At 47.7% G+C, this 17508-nt stretch overlaps 1 long non-coding RNA gene across 1 annotated transcript in view; it reads right to left on the bottom strand.

The window, feature by feature from the left end:
* Positions 1-12704: 12704 nt before the first annotated feature.
* Positions 12705-17508, bottom strand: part of LOC137451071 (uncharacterized) — a 105260-nt gene continuing 100456 nt past the window's right edge. The window contains exon 3 of the long non-coding RNA XR_010989721.1: positions 12705-12763. This is a non-coding gene — a long non-coding RNA (uncharacterized lncRNA). The remainder of the gene's footprint in view (positions 12764-17508) is intronic.

Genomic DNA, 17508 nt, shown 5'->3' with positions numbered 1-17508 from the left:
AAAAAGAAACACAAGAGGGGAAAAACACAGGAGGCAGAGGATGGAAACATGAGTTAAAGCCATTCTCTCATGGTTTTCTGAGAAATGGCTGCAGAGTTTCCACAGCTCTGGGAGACTGCTGAACAAGTCCCTGTAAAGCAGTGGAAAAGGCAGAGAACGACCAAACAGCTTCAGCAAATAAATCTGCCTCCATTCCTGTCTCACCACAGCCCCTCTCTGTTGGAGGTGCTGGGGCACTGCCTGTTTCTGTCACCTGGCCAGGAGCAGTGGGCAGAGCTCTGAGGAAGGTGGCAGTGGTCAACACTCCTGGCCTGCACGGCTGCAAGGCTCCAGCTGTGTCCTTCCACACCCCCCAAAGATCACTTGGCAAAGGCAGCTGAACTGAGCCCAGCTCAAACAAGCTGCTGGAGAGCAGAAATAAAAATCAAATTTCCTGAGGCCTGAAGTACAAACCCTTCATGTCTTATTCAACAGCTGATGTTATTCACCAGGAAAACAAACACACACCAAACCCCCACCCAAGTCACACAGGGCCTTGGAGCTGCTCCTCTGACCATGGTCCATGTCCTGCAGTTCACTGCTGTGGAGCCCCTGCGGAAGAGCCGGCTCCAAAAACACCACCCAGGGTTAGCCCAGCTCAGGTGGCACCTCGGTGAGCAACACTTCACCACCAGCCCCTGAGTTACCTGGCAGGTGGAGCAGAGGGAGAACTCCCCAGGCACACAGCAGCAGGGCTTTGATGGGGACTCAGCAGAAATGGGAGCCCTTGCTCCAAGGCACCCAAACCTCCCTCCTTACGCGCTCCTGCGTTCACTTGCTGAAAAGACATTAAAGAAAACATCTTGGCACAGCTGCAAGGAAGGGATAAAACTTGCAGAGGCTGATAGGAAGCAGAGAAGCAGTAAAAGCCCAGGAGTGTCAGAGTTAATGATGATATGTGAGTAATCCAGGTCTAGAGGCTCTGTCAGTGGGACGAGAGCACAAACACCATAAAGCACAGCTGTGTGACGTACGCTCCGGAGGAATTTTTATGAGCTGGCTTATGTGCACTGGAAGGGTACCTGACTGCAGTCAGATTCCCACACACTTCTCTTTGGGAGGGAGGAAAGTTTCCACAGCTCTGCACGGAGCTGGTGGAGCTGCACTGCTCTGTGCTTCCCTGGCTCCTCTTTCTGAACTTCATTTGTGTGTGTTTGCTGCTGACTCAGCTCCTTAGTCTGGAACCCTGAGCATTGGATGCTTTCAAGCACTCCTCCAGAGAGAGCCTGTCCTGCTCCTCTGGCCCTTCTACCCCTCAAGCCCATGACTATTATCTCCTGTATCAACTGCAAGAGAAACCTCCCCAGGACAAGAGAAAAGCTAGAGGGGTCAAAGGCAAAGGAAGTTTTACTGCTTCCAGGGAGGCATTGAGGAGTTGCTGTCAGTTTGGTGCCTGGCTCAGCACCGAGCACCCTTCCTGCACACTCCATCCCTACTTGTCTAACAAACCACTGAAGGCCTCATTTCAAGTGATGCCAGTTTGCCAGAACTCCAGTGAATGACAGCTTGGGAAACTCCATGCATGCTTAGGCCATGTGCAGAGGCTAACACAAAAAGAGAGCTTTGTAGAGTCCTGTGACACAAGGAGCAGGAAAATCCTTTGCAGCTTTCGCACCTCGCCAAGCAGAGTGAGGCTGGGGGACGTGGATGGTGGATTCACCAGCACACAGGTACAAACACTCTGCAGGGCTCCTGCAGCTGGGAGATAAATTGCTTGCAGGTCACTGGCTCTTAAGCACTGCCTTATCTCCCTGCAACATACACCTTGCTGTGTCTCCCTGCTTCATTACAGCTGATATGCAGGCCATAATATTGCTTATCGGGAGCCAGAGGATGACAATTACCATTTAAGATTAAACTGTTTTCTTTCTTCCTTCAGCCAAGTCTCTACGACACTTCCTTAGCCCAAGAAAAGATTTGCACGTGCAGAACAAATCCATGCACTAATTAGCCATGTGCCCCTCGTAATGATGTGTAATTTAGGACGCACACACTGCAGGGTGAGCATCTCAGGACTGCAAGCAGCCTGTGTCTGAACCTGGGGTCAGCTGCACATGCCTGAGAAATCTCAAGCCAGCAGAGAAGGCAGTGAAATGCCAGGATCCTCTGCACAGGACAGGTTCCAGCCTGGGGACTGTCAAGAGCAGTGCCTCAGCTTGCAGTAAGCTCAGTCCTTCCCTTTGGCCATCACCTTTCAACTCACCTTCCACTCTATCAGCTTCACCCTCACTGCTTCATTCCTCTCCTCCCTGTTTTCTAACAGTTTCAGATGACATCTGCCACACAGGCAGAGGAGCAGCTGCATGCACCCAGCCTCCCCCTATTATTCTCTTGCATTATGATGCACAGCAGAAATTTGGGGCTTAGTTCAGCAGGAGGCCACAGCAGACACTTGGTTTGGAGGCAGTTTCATACAGCCTGAAGTCTTTCTGCATTATCAGGGCTTTTGTTTCAGAAATGGACACAGTGAAGGAGAGACCCCAGAGCTGGGAAGCTGGCTGAAGGAGTGGACTGTTAATGGATCAGCAAACAGTGGGGCTGCTGAAGTTGGGCTGTCACTGGGCAGCTACACCCTTTGCAAGAAAAGCTTGTCCTGCACATACAGCCCCGAGACTCAGAGGCTGCTTACACTCCACAGCGGCCTGAGAGGAGACCTCACTACTGATCACCAACAGGAAAGCTTCAAGACCAAGAGCTGTTTGTGCACCTCTGCCAGGCACTTAGGAGATTCCCCCCAGGTAAAGCCTTTGACTCCTGAACACAAACGTGCCAACATCCACTTGTGATGACTCCTGGTGTCAGAGGTCAATGGTTTAAATCTCCTGTCCTGTAGTTTGTCAACTCCCATTTATCCTACCCAGCACAGCACAGGGGTATGAGACACAAATCTTCCCAAAATGCCTTCTGATCTTTCCCCTACAGTAGATTAAAAATAGCCCAGAGCAAGAGCTTTCAGCATTTTGTCATAGCAGCTTCTCTGTCAAACGTGAGAGAGAGCCAGCTACGTGGAAACGAGCGAGCAGCCCCCAGATCAGATAATGAACAGGTCTGAAAACACCTCCAAGGAGCAGGAGTTTTACTCATGGTGGAAATCCCCACTGAGCTCACCCTTCATGTTGCTGTCCTGAGACTCCCCCACTGAAGGCATTTCTCTGCTCCCTCCATCTTTGCCATTTAAACCTTTTAAGAAGACATAAAGAGAAATACATTCAGAGCTTGGACTAGGACCTCTGAAGGTCCCTTCCAGCCTCAACCATTCTCTGGAGTATTTCTCTTTGCTTTTCCACAGGCTTTCTTATATGCCTCAGGTCCTTGGCAGGCCCACACTTCCCATGATCATGTAACATGTGCTAACATGTTCATGTCCTTATTGAGGCCTGGAGCAAGAGAAGAGATCCTGGATGGGGTTTCTCTTTCTGCTATTTTAGCCCCATGAATGGGCCTGTGGAAGAAGAGCAGCCCAGGACAACACAGGAATGCCAGGCTGCCTGGGTTCATTCTGACCTAACTGAGCCCTGTCCTTAGAGCTCCCCTGGAGCTCTGGGGTGTGGAGGGGTGGCACAGGCTGGCGCCCCAGATAATACCAGTTGAGATGTCTGCCCGTTTGACACCGTGGTGTTTGCTGGCTAAGGCAGCCACCTAAGAAGCTGTCTGTCATACAAAAAGCTGCAATTTCACATGCTGCAGCAGTGAGAGAACACATCAAAAAAGGTACAGCTGCTAAACTTCACACCAGAAGCCAGTCCAAATGGAGGGAACGTGGGTGAGTCAAGCCAGACACAAAAGCATCATTAAACGAAAGATGAAAGAGAAAATAAAGCAAAATATCTTTATCCTGGCTGTACTGGAAGGTATTTGGGATTTTTCTTACTCCTTTCTTTGTTGATTATTTATATTTGGGTAGAATTCAGAGGACTGAAGAGAGTCTGAGATTCAGACACAGCCCAAAGTGATTTGTGATGGAGCAACACAAAACAAAGTGGCTGGAGAAAGAGGTACTGGGAAGGGAAGGGACTGACTCTTCCAACACTGTGGAGTGGAAATGCAGCACATCTGGAGCCACACAAGCCCAGTGCAACAGGCAGCACCTTCCATCTTCTGCCAGCTGCCACTCAGCCTCACACCTTCTCTTCTGCATCCTCAAGGTAAATCCCACATGCACTGGAGACCAAAGGGCTCTGACAAGTCCTAGCTCCTGTACACTGAACAGCACAAGTGCTGCCTCTGCTCAGAGCCACACAGGGGCTCAGCCTGCTTACAGAGATGGTTGGCTTCAGTGGATCTTGATAGCAAACACCCTGTCCTCTCCTCCCCTGTTCCTGCACTTACTCACACCTCATCCCAAAGTTCCACTTAGAAGCAATAAACTATTCAGAGAGGTTATAAACATTTTACAGGTTGGGCACTCCACAGGCTAGGGTTCATAATCATTCACTAAAGCAGCTATCAATCATTTACAAAATGAGTATGAACTGAAAGCCAGCCTAAATCAGCACCCTGTCTAATGGCTGTTATCTTGCTGCCACACTGGAGATCAGTCCAAGGATCTCTGCAGTCCAAAGATTAACCACACAGCTCAGGTGAGACACGGCCACAGCTGCCAAGGGGCTCAGACAGGCTCACCCCTACCGCAGGTTGGAGCCACAGAACCACAACCAATATTGTAAGTTAACTAAGGCTTCTTCTTGAAAGATGCAAACTGTTGCTTCCTGAAGAACACATCCCATTCCTCAGGCCTGATTCTGCATTTTCTACAGTGTGGGTGACCAAAGCATCAGATGCTAAAGGCTCACTCGTGCAGAGAGAAAGGATGGCGCTGAAGGTCAGGGAAGAAAGGCAGGGACAGCCAAGGCCTCTGACTTTTGGGCATCCTATTGTGCCTGGTGCTTTTCTTGAGCATCTGGGAGTATTTGCTGCCTGCTTTGGAAGGGTACAAAGGAAGAGCTTCATTTCTTTGGCACTTTCAGTGGGATGAATAAGAAAGGTGTAAGTGAACTCAAGCTGCTGAAGGCAGTGGTGTTTTCAGACACCGCAGCTGCTTCCCTGTGCCATAAGTGACACCTCCACATCCAGGCTACAAACCCAGATACAGTTATCTCTTTCAGACAATGCTCTTTATCTCTCTGAGACTTGTGTTGCAACCAGCCATGAGGCAAGGGAGACTATCCAGGGAAAGGTTTCTGGAAAAGGACAACTTGCCCTCCCTTTGCACCAAAGCCCTGGGTTTGTCTCCTACAAGCAGCTGAAATTGTGGGGAGCCAAAGCCCTGAACCATCTGGCAGAAACCACCAAGGCATGTTTTTGACTCTCTGTTGCAGGTCATGACCTACAACCACTGCCAATGTTCCAGGGCTTTCCCCCCTCCCCTTCCCTGTGTCTCCCCCCAAGCAAACTCAGCTACGAATCAGCAGAATCCTGCAGTGCAGTTTTCCCCTGGTGGGGCTGACTGTCTGTCACCTTGGAGAGAGCACACTTGGGAAGAACTCCACAGCTGTCAGTCCCACTTACATCAGTGATTACAGCAATATTGAGCAGCTCAGGTTGGAGGGCAGGAGCAGAGGTGACCTCCTGTGCCTTCCACTGGAGCTGTGCCTTGACTGCTAACTGCAGAGGCTGGCTGAGCAGGGAGCACTGCTGTCCTCCCTGCCCCTCCACAACCCCAGAGCCTTATGAAACAGAAAACATTCCTTTGCTTTAAAAGCAACATGACTTTGTCCTGACAACAACCTGCCCACTGGTTGTTTCTCTCTGTGGATTTTTTCCCCCTCAGCATGGATTCAGATCATGTGCACTGAGGCTATATTTCAATTACCCATTACACAAGTGACCTTCCTGCATAAGTCTGGTCTGGAGTTTACAACACAGTGCATCAGCACCTTCTGCAGCACAACATCCTCCTCTGCCAGTATTTTTCATGCCTCAAGACTACTTGGGTACTGCTGGAAAACTGAGAGCTGCCCTTCCACCACCACCACCTGCAATAGGTGCAGACTGTTCACATTTAACCAGGCAACACCAGGACCCATTTCTGCTTGGACAGTTAACTCCTCTGCTCCTGCACAGATGAATTCTTAGTGTGAGTCTGCCAGCCTCCAGCTCTATCCAAGGAAGTGTTTAGCCTATTCTTAACAAAGCCAAGGAGTAACTATCACCACTAAATGGGACTATTCACTTGCTCAAGCCTGTGCTTAGGCACTTTCCTGAATAGAGCCTGTGTTAACTGCAGGGCAGAGCAGTCTTCAGCATAACCCTGGAGATAGTGTCCAGGCTGCATTTGTGCAGCCTGATAAGGCCTAATCTGATAAAGACTTAACCACACAGGCTGCATGCGTCAAGGAAGGCAGTGCTGAAGTGGATGGCACAGGGATACTGCTTATCTGCCTGAGAGCAAGTGAAGATTCATTCAAAGGACTTGGTGCTTTAGAGATAAAAGCTGGGGAGGTCTTGTAGAGTGGACACCAGAAGATGAGGTTATCAGGAGGACAGGCAGGCTTGGAAAACCCCACCTCTGTCCTAGTGGCAATGAAAAGACAGAGCTGCAGACCTGCAAAAGAGGCAGAGATGTCTGATGCCCACTGACATCATTGGGCAGTAAAGCACTTAGGAGTCTCTGAGAATCTGGATCCTGCTGGCAGTGATTTTAAAGAGTGATCACATTTGTAATATACCTCTCAAAAAAGCTTGTCTGCTCCACCAAGAATTGATGTGGAGCAAATGGATCTGCAAATTGGGGTTACAAAGAGAAGAATGAGGGAGGCATGCTCTGTATTTCATCCTGTCCCCCACACAGAGAACACAGCTAGCAAGCATGTTGTGCTCCTTCAGTTGATAGTGCCACTGACATAGCTCAGGAAATTGTTTACATGTGCTCAGGGAGTCTGCACTCAGCAGAACACAAAGCTTGTCTGGAAAAAGGTCCAGCAGAGAAAACAGCCTAGGCAGTCTCAGCAAAGGCAACACTGATGGCTGTGTGGCTGCCTGAAGGTAGATTTCATCCAACAGAACCCCAGAGCACCATCTCTCTGAGCTCAGCTCTTCCAGACCCTTCCACTGGGGTGCAGCATGCTGTCCAGTGGCCAAGGCTGGAGCCTCAGCCAGTCACAAGCTAATGTCAGGAGCTCAGTGGCAGCTACAGGGGCCCAGTGCTTTCAGAAGTGATGCTCAGCATCTCTCCAGATGATCAGTTCTGAAATTTTAAACAGAAATAATTCCCCTCCCAGACAGGTCAGGGCTAGAGGGAATCTAAAGTAACTCTTTCCTTTTCCTCTATCTTGAAAATGTCTCTGTGATGAAGTCCACACCACAAGCCCTGCTTGCTCACCCAGTGAGAGAGCCCTGGCCAGTTTCATTTCCCCACCAGTGAAATGCTAACATTCCCTGCCTCACCCAAGGACTGTGGCTCTGAGCTAGACTTGGTGGTTTCAGTTCTCAGGAGGTTTGTTTCCCACAGCTGCTCTTCAGCCAAGCTGTGAACGAACCTGAAAATTCATTTGAAAACCCCTCCATGGTTTCTCAGGCTTTCACAAATGCATTAGAGCTCTTCCCTCAACACTCACCACCACCCCCTGCAGGGAATTCCCCTGACACAGGGCTAAAATGTACCAGGAAGGCTTGTAAACCTTGATAAGCATTTCATCTCCAACGAGGCAAAAACCTGCTTTCAAGTAAGTCTGGGAAATTCTCTTTCACAGGCTTTGTGATTTTATCATGGAAGTTGGAACTGCTCAGCTTCTCTCTAGGGCTGGAGTCAGAGCCCACTGAAGGGACAGGAAGGACTCACGTAGATGCTCCTGGGCTCCAAGCCCTCAAACTGCTCTTGTCTGTCACTTTGCCTGTGACTCAGTAGGAAAGTACTCTGTGAGCTCAGGTTGAGGACAACTATCCCCTCTCTGATCAGAAGCAGAGTAAAGGCTGAAACGTGAAATGTCCTCTGAGCCACTGCACAGGGGCTGAAGTTTCTTCCCTTCCTCCAGTAAGAGCAATGTGTGCAGTGCCTGATCCAGCTCTTGACCAGTTCTCATGATATTGGTCCTCCAGTGATCACTGATACCACAGCATTTGCACATCAGACTAAGGTCACCATGGAAACCAGTAAACTGGCATCTGCTTGATGTCTTCTTTTAAAGAAGCTGGGGGAAAGTCTGCAAGCCTGCAGCTCCCATCACTGAAGCCTTGAGTCCTTTCATGTCTCAATTACACATTCTGCTTTCCAGCTCTGCCCCATTTCTGCTGCAGCATTTACTCTAAAGGCACCAGACCTTCTCCTTCACCTCAGTCACCCTGGCCCATCTACTACCTCTTCTTTGTTACTGAGTTAACTACCATGGAGTCAACCCCCAAATTCACAGCCCAGAAGCACTCATTTTTAATTCATCCTGAGAAATCAAACAGATTTCAAACTATTGAGAATGTGTAAGAAAAGCCTTGAGCAGCAGCAGCACCTCCTGGATGATTACTTGCTGTGGTTACAAATACATCTTGTCTCTCTATGCACATTTATAACCAAGGTAATAAAAGTCAACAATTGTAAGATGAGGACCCACAGTAACTTGGTTTCTGACAAACACATGCAAAAGCAAAAGAAAAGCTGCCTGCAGTGTCTATCCTGAGCCTGCCTCTCTCTCATATGGTCTCTTTTACAACATACAAGTGCCTGAGTTTCCTATTAGCCACTACCCTGCACTTCCTGGACCAGCAAATCAAAGGCTGATGCTAAGACACTCCAAACTGTGGTACTCTGGGGATGAGAACTTCCTACTACCTATGAACATAGCTCTAGAGAAGCACATCTTTGATCTCTCTTCATAGCCAGCACATCACAAACTAATTAAGATTGTTCAGAAGTTTATTACACATGCACACACTGCTGCATAAAGTTCATGCCCGTGAACATCATTTTAAGTCACTAAATCTTTCTGCCTGATCAAAGGCAATTACTGAGCACAGCATCAGCTGCAGTGACACCCACAGGAGCATCATTTAAAGTAAACACCATGTAAACAATCTCCTGAAGTACCTTCAGGGGTGCTGCCACAGTCTTCAAAAGGGACAGGTGACATGAACAGCAGAAGGGGGATTAGGCAGATTTCAACTCGGTGCCACAGGAACCCCCATTCACAAGTGCACAGCAACGCTCCCAACGTGACAGGCAGCTGACAGAGGGTGGCTCACAGCTCTGTCACAAATCACTCCTAAGCATGGTGACTGCACATAAACTACTCATGGGGCACAGCCCCCAACTTCAAACCATACCTGGGAGCAGCTCAGGAGCACACTGCTGTTGTGGGCCAAAATTCTGCCAAGGACGAATCCAGCACCTCGGCAGTGCAGCATCATCCAGCTCTGTGCCTTTGCCCTGCTGTACTCTTCCCTGGGCATGTCACAACGTGAGCAATTCTCAGAGGCAGACAGTGGGCTAGGCAAATCTTTTGCCTCTTGTGTGGATCTGTTCTCAGGTTGATTTATTTTAGCCAGCATGGCAGGGAGCTGGTTTCACCCAGGCTTCCTCCCAGCCTACCCCACGAAGTGTCCTGTGTGGTGTCACCTGTGCAATGAGTCTGGATGTCAACTCCCCCTACACCACCCTGCAAGTCCATCTGGACCTGTCTGGTGCTGCATGTTTGTGCTACACCACCAGGCAGAGGTATGAAGACCACACAAGGTTTGACACACTCCCAATAAAGACTGCCACAGCCTGGATAAGGGAACCAGCATTATCACTCACTCCACAGCACAAAATTAAGGTGGTTTTGGTGATTTGGGTCTTGTGCTTTTTGGTTGGTTGGGGTTGTTTTTAAGCATTCCTTACCTAATTTGGTTAACAAATCATACATCTGACAGGCAGGCAAAGAAGTGTATTGAAAATTATTAATGAGACCATGAAGCACTTTGCATGCAGAAGTATCTCTTAAATGGCTTACAAATCCTGAGAGGTATTTGAACAAGAAAATAGAAATCAAAGGAAGCAGAGAGATTCTAATTCCTGCTCTGCTTGGGTCACACTTTCAAGAGGTCTCTTCCTCCAGCATCAAAAGCCATTGAAACTCAGCCCTTCAAACACCAAGCTCAGAGTCCTACGACACAAACCTAGAGGTGGGCTTGACAAAAACTCCCCAAGTATCACAATGTTAAACCCAAGGAGCTGGCAAAAGATCTCAGCTTTGAAGAGGTGAAGAAATCTGAGTGGCACTAGACGGACTTGAACAGCTGTACACATTGCAGCCCAAGATTTTAAAGTTTCTGTCACAATATTGCAGTGCAAAACCAACATTCCCCATGGAAGGCAGCTATTTTGGGTGGAAATGCTATTTTATCAAAACTCTATTTGCCATTAAACACAGTTTTGACAGAAATTTTTCAACTATCCTTATTCAGTGTTATGCTCTGCAGTTGAAAATGTTAGCAGTTTTTCAGGCTGTCTCTACAACTGCAAAGCTTTATAGGGACTTGGCAAAGATGGAAAACAAAAAAAAGCCTGCTTTAGGCCCAGCATCTCTGTCCCTTCATGTTACACACACCCCTGGGAATCATTGCTCCTCGGTTTCATGGACTAAATGGTGGTGACACAGCACAGCAATGCTACTGCGACACAGCTGGTCTTCAAACTTCCTTTCTTGGTCTCTTTCTGCCCCCAGAACAGTACTGGCAGAGCATCTCCATGAATAATGCACTGGAGACTTCCATTTTGGCTTAATGAATTTGGGGATCAGTTTTCACATAGTCAGATTTTGGTACCACTGGGTCAGTGTATTGATCTGGGGAGTCCTCCAGGTGGAGTTGCCCCTTCCTCAAATCCTAAATTAAATGGAATGAGGGCAGGAATCTGCAGACTGGTCTGCTGGAGTTCCACGGGATGCCCTGGGCTCCCTCTGAAGGCAGGCTGCCTGCTGCTGCCTGGCTCTACCATGCTACAGCTCAGACTGAAGCAAAGACTGGGGGAGGGCTGGCGGGAATTGGAATCAGAGGGTGCAGAACAGAGGTTTTTGGAGAATCAGAAGCCTGCTGCACAAAGGGAGCAAGGAGGCTAGAGAACTTTCAGCTATCCTACTCTATACTGTGCTTCTAGGTTGTATTATTATTATTAATACTTTAAGCTTCCCAAAATGTATTTACAAGGAGCTGGGGCTCTGCAGCTTCCCCCAGGGCCTGCTGAATCTCCCCTAAACCAGCAACCACCCAGGGATAAGGCTGATCTCGTTAGTAATGAGGTGAAAGAGAAGCTACAGCAATGGCCTCCACACAGCTTAGTGCTGGCTGAGACTGCAAAGGGAAGAGGAACTGGCAGAGGCCACCTGCAGCTGTCCCCTGCTTGGCACTCCTGGTGCACTGCTTCTGTCACATCAGAATGAAGTGTTTGGCTCTCAGCTGATGGAAGTCAGCATCACCACTGAAGAGGGGCCAGGTTCATTACTGCTGTGAACCAGGGAAACAGCAGGGCCAGTGCAGTCATCCAGTGCTGCAGCACCTAAAAAGGTGACCTGGATTTTGCTGCCAATATTAGAATGCATTTCCCATGCCCTGCTCATGTGAACTCAGACATTAGCCAAGGTACCTAAGCCCACACTGGGTCTGTGTGACAAGGGACAGTCATAAGATCTTTGTAACCTGACACAATTACTCCTCCAGCCAATTTCCAGAACAGGTATTTGCCAGCACAAGCAAGTAACCTATATACAGATCACCCTGAGTAACAGAGAAACCCAAGTCTAAAGGCAGACCCAGCTCAAGCAATACTTCCAAATAGTGCCTCTAACTCCAGCATGATACAGAGAGACAACAGCCAGTTTCCAAAGCAGAGAGGTGTGTACACATGCACACACAGAGACTTTGGCTAATGGTCTCTATGGAACCCCTAAATATTCACTGACATTATTATAAACCCTTCCTTCCTGCAAGCCAGCATTCCCCAGCCCCTTCCATCTCTCACTTCCCCCACAAAAATGACAGACTGACTCCAATCTCCCACCTGCATAAATCTCCTACAGACAACCACAAATATTTTAGCTATGCTGATTTATGGAAGCACAAGCAAGACTAAACCAGGAGATATATCCTCCATGCACAATGACTGATGGCTTGCTGCAAATCTTTCCATTTAAAGCACTGTCACTTTTGCAGCTCCACAGAGAGAAGAGAGGAATAAAATCACATGCAGCAATGCAACTTATGGTGGGGGGTGTGGGGGGGAAAAGCCATTTGTACAACCTGGCTCTTCCAAGTTCTCCTGCACAAAATCCTTGCTATTAATTGAAGAAATTCTGTTTGAGAGAGGATGTGAAAACAACCAACTGCAAGAGCCTACAAACCATCCTCCAGCTACTCCATTTGCTGACTTGAACTGCCCATAGCAATCTTCATTTGCAGCCAGGGGGAAGCTTTCTTTAACCATTATATTGCAGCTGATGCTGCCTGCTTTGGTACCCAGGAATTGAAAGAAAGAATGAATGAATGTGGAGGCTTCCTACCCAGACTAACCACAGCAGTAAACAAAACTAGGCTGCTTCTCCTGATTCTAGCTGAGTTAACAGCAAAGTCCTCCTCACATTCAGTGGACTAAGCTTTGAAGGCCACTGGCTGCTCTGCTGCAGCTGACTGGCAAGTGAAGCCTCACAGGAGGGTCACTGACCACACTCCTTTGGTTAGAGTATGAAATGGAACTGGCTTACCAATGATTTTGCTGGGTGTACATCATCTGTGCACTCATATCCTGGCTCCAAGAGATTAGCTGGAAAGAAGAGAGAGGGATAGTTGGTTAAACAGAAGAGCAACAGGTATTGTATTTCTTTGGCCTGCAGAGGAACAGAGGCATATCTGTTGTGATGGATATTTCAGGGCATATCACACTGTGCAGGGTCTGTAATACACAATTCTGGACTCAATTTCCTCCTCAAGCTCTGTTAATCACTTCCTTTCTCTAGGCCTTAACCTCCCCAGTCAGTAAAGTGGGGGAAATTATCTATACTCTGCTTTGAAATGCATTCATTATCTTGATGTAATTGTGCAATAGTTCACAAGGAAGGAGACCAGCTGCCAAGCACCTGGGACAGTCCCAACCCTAGCAGTGACCAAGTCAGACATATTTGCTTCAGGTCTCACAGTCCTGAGCAGTGAGACCTGATGATGCCTTCTGACAGGAAACTGCTTTCCCTCACTCTTTTAACTACAACATGATGAAAGCTTTTCTGCTTCAGGCCTAGCACCACCTGTGCTCTGCACCTTGGCTGCCAGTGCTCAGACAGAACCAAGGAGGTGATCTCTCTGCCCTGCATTCTGGAGGCTAGAATGGTCAAATAATGAGGAGTCCACAGAGTCTTAGTAGTTCACAGACTTGACCTACTTCAAAGAAAAACCAGGAAGGGCAGTGGCAGGTTCATGCTGTGAAGAAATTGTTGCTGCTGCAAGCCACCATGCCAGATTGTCAGATGCTGCTGTGAGGTCACCTGAACAGATTCACTACAGAATTCAGAGCCACCAAGTGACCTATTTTACAACTGGTAATGAAATGAGATGTGAGGAATCCTTCCAAGAGAAGCACCTGGTCAGTGACTGCTGTAAAACCTCTGTGTGGTTAGCACAGCCCTCTCTAGCTGTGCTAAGTCTGGGATACAAATGTGCTAGACACACAACCATGCTCCTTTTAACCCATCACTTGCATGAGAGACTTACAAATCACATTAAATCACAAACAACACAAGGACAAATGTTACCACCAAGGTCAGTTTCTAACCTCAGAGTCCTGTAAGTCAGAAGTAACACCATCATGAGAAGAGTTTAAGCCAGGAATTAAACCAGGGGTGTGTTTACACAATTAAATAGCTGTCTGGCTGAAAAGTGCCTGGAACTGTCAGAGGATGTTAGGTTCTGAATTGAGAGCCAGGGATTTCAAACCTGAAGCAGCAATTCTGGTGCCACTTCTAAGCAGTAACACAAAGAGGATACACTTTCATGGTTTGCTACAAAAAATTCAGGACCATTTATTCCAGATGAGTTCAACTCCCAGTTTAGGGATCTAAATGATGACTGGTTTACCAAAACTGCATGGGACAAGATCCAGTCTGAGACTCACTTCCTTTGGTCTAAAGGAAAATGGGACTTTGGCAAAACCAAGAGGTCTCATGTCAGCAGAAAAGGAGAGCTCATTTGCACCAGACCACCAGAGTGGTGCTTTCTGACTCTGCCACACCAATGAGTTGTTTTTCATAAGCAGTTACTGACTGGAAAGCTGATGGAGCTTTAATCATGAAGAGGCTCTTGCAATCCTAATGCAGTTAGCAGTGAAGGTGATGTTTTGCTAGCTACTAAACCAGCAACCTCTCCTGCTGTCAGAAGCTGTGGACCTCTCCTCTCCTGCTCTTGCTTGACCTTCAGTCAGACAGACCATGGAGCTGATATGGCAAGGAAGGGGACAAGCCACTTTAGAATTCAGCCTCCTCATCCTGATGACCAACTGTGCCATCATGACTGCCTGCAAAATGAAAGGGGCAAAACAACAGTTTGGAGACAGAGCCAACTTAGACCAGCTTGACTGCCAAATGAAACTGCACCTTCAAAGAAGAAGGAACGTGGCTCCAGGAACAGAACTACTTCCCTCTCTACTCTGCCGTTCTGCAAGGAACTAAACACACACTGCCTGCTGCTCTGTTCTGACAGCAGAGATTTTGGGAACACAAAATAGGGAGCCCACGTATCACAGCAATCCCCACCTCAGCTCTCTTTGTTTCCTCCTGAAGCCTGCATGATCTCACTGCTAAGGCATTGATCTTGGTCCTGTGCACAAACTGGGTGTATACTGCCTGACTTGTTAGCACATTTTTCTCATGCTGCTGGGTGCACTTCTCTTCACATCCAGTATTTTTGCTTTTGCCTTTTAAAACAGCATGTGTAAGGGAGAGGCTGGGAGTATTTTTCATGCAGAGGAGAGGAAAATGCATTTCCAACTAAGCTAAAAGCTGCCATCCCAAACAGGAGGAGGGAAGGCTTGCACAAGACAACGGTGTGCAGTGTTTTGTACATGGAAGAACATTTTGACAGAGTGAGGGAATCTGTAACTTTGGATGTTTGCACTCTGCATAGGGTCCAAGGCCACTGCAGAGATGCTCCAGGTGTGGATTCTGCATGCCAAGAGAGAGAGATTTGTTAAGTATCAGCTGAGTGTGCATCTGCCTGCTCCTTTCATGGGTTGCAGAGTTGATGTTGTAATAGGCAGACTTCAAACCTGCAAAGAACTTTCCTTTAAACACTAGGGTCAGATGGTTCTGATCAAGAGAAATCAGAAGAGCAAACCCATGCACTCAGGGAGCCAAGTTTCACCATGAAAGGCAAGAGGGTCTTTTTTTATCTCTCCTGGAGGAAAGGAAGCTGAGGGGAGACCTCCTCATTCTCTCCAACTCCCTGAAAGGAGGTTGTAGCAAGGTGGGGATTAGTCTCTTCTCCCTAGTAACAAGTGATGGGATGAAAAGAAATGTCCTCATGTTGCACCAGGGGAGGTTTAGAAGTAACTTCCTCACTGAAAGGGTTCTCAAAGCCTGGAACAGGCTCCCCAGGGAGGTGGTTGAATCCCTATCCCTGGAGGGGTTTAAAAGAGGCAGAAATATATGGTGCTGAGGGACATGGTTTAGTACCAGCCTTGGTAGAGTCAGAGAATGATTTTAAGCTTATGGAATCCAACCATTTTGGTTGGAAAAGACCTTTCTTGATTCTTTGTCTGCTGTTGCCCTTATTACCCTTAAAATAATGGTTCAAGGAAGGCTATTTCAATACATGCCACAAAAAAGCAAGCTTTGGCCAGCCTGCAGAGCACATTAACCAGAGGGAAGGGTAAACTCCTCTGGATGTTCCAACGAATGACATCAGTGAGTACAGCTCACTTACCCAAACTTTCCTAAGCTTTAGCACTGCATTTGACTCACCTGAGAGTCCCTGACAGCTGCTCAGACACTTTCCAGCTATCCAATTAGGGCAGAGGTAGTACCTTTCCAACAGTTAATTTCAGAATTTGTCACAAAATTAGAGAAGATGGATCCTGACTTCTCTCTCTTCTTTCACAGGAAAAGGTGTTGTATCTGGCATCTAAAATAGTTCTTGAGGAGTGGTACTAAAGTATTTGCAGATGGCAAACAGGCTGAAATCCAGGTAAGAACAAATCCACAGTGCTTGATGGAAGTGCTGCTCAAGAGAGTCACGGACAGCTAGGAAGGTCTGGTGCAGGTTTTATTTTTGGCTTGGTGCTGCCAAGGGTTCAATGTGATGTATAAGATGATCAGATGTAGTGCACAGAGATAAAACAGTGCAGAACAGAGACAAGGTCTGGGCTATTTAATGAAACACCTTCTGTTAAAAATCCAGCTCTACCCTGCAAACAGAGGGTCTGGCCAGCAAACTTGTTTGTATTTATTGAGGAGTTCACCCAAGTGCAGACCTCTTCCCATCTCTGGGCAAAGCTGGCAAGCAGACAGATGCACTGCACTAAGACCTGGGAAAACAGGGACCACCTCTCTGTCTCACTGCCAAAGGCAGTTTATGACTCAGCTCAAGGAGGACTGACCTCCAGGCCTACTCAGCACAGCTAATTCCTTTGCACCAGGCACTTAAAGACTATCAAAAATAGATCCCTGGGGGAAGATGGAACATGTAGAGCCCTACAGCTACACTGGGAGGTATCCACACAATCCAGGACAAGATCTTATGCCCTCTGATTTGCATTTCTATTGGTTACCTTTAAGGTCTTTTGTGGTGTACTGAGAGGTAAGGTGGACATGCAGGTTACACAGACTGGAAAAGGTAACTCCTGAGCTCAGTTTGTGGCTGTGCTACCAGAATTTGACAGGTCACCCTAACTTCTGCATTCTAAAGCAGATTTAAGTAAGTTTCAGATGCATAAGGAAAGCAAGGTGAGCACACAGAGGTGAGCTGGGCTTTGTAAAGTCCTTCCAAATCCTTCAGATACTGAAGTAAAGATTAGGTGCTCAGAAAGCTTTGTTGCATTGTAACTGGGAAATTCACACAAAGGATATGCTGCTCCTTTTCCTGAAACAAATTCATCTGTTACTACTGCAATCCCAAAGCTTACATCCAAGTTCTTGGCTCGTGTGTTGTGGTCACCAGAAAACAGAGTCTGTTTCTCTGCAAGGTAAGCCAACGGCATCAAGTTGCAAACGCCAAGAAGAGGGAAGGAACAGGGCCTGAGGAATGGAGAGCTGTGACCTCACTGCACAGACAGCTAGCACACAATTGCTTGCAGTAGGACAGGAAATCGTATCAAGGATCTCTCCATGATCTTGGCACCTCCCACACAGAACCTCATCCTACTAACACTCATGGAGCTGGAAGATTGCAACAGCTTCCCTGCCTGTCCAGCGGCACAAGGAACCAAAGGGTTGAACAAAGCGATGGCGAGTGGAAGCTGCTGATACTGTGTGCTGAACTTGACCATTTCTCTAACATCTCAGCCCAAGAACAGTCAGCTGTTCA

This window comes from Melanerpes formicivorus, unplaced genomic scaffold, assembly GCF_026170545.1.
Source record: "Melanerpes formicivorus ecotype bairdi unplaced genomic scaffold, bMelFor1.0.p_v2 SCAF_39, whole genome shotgun sequence".
Classification (NCBI taxonomy): domain Eukaryota; kingdom Metazoa; phylum Chordata; class Aves; order Piciformes; family Picidae; genus Melanerpes; species Melanerpes formicivorus.
Note: the sequence above shows the minus strand (reverse complement) of the source record. Positions and strands in the feature narration are given on the sequence as shown.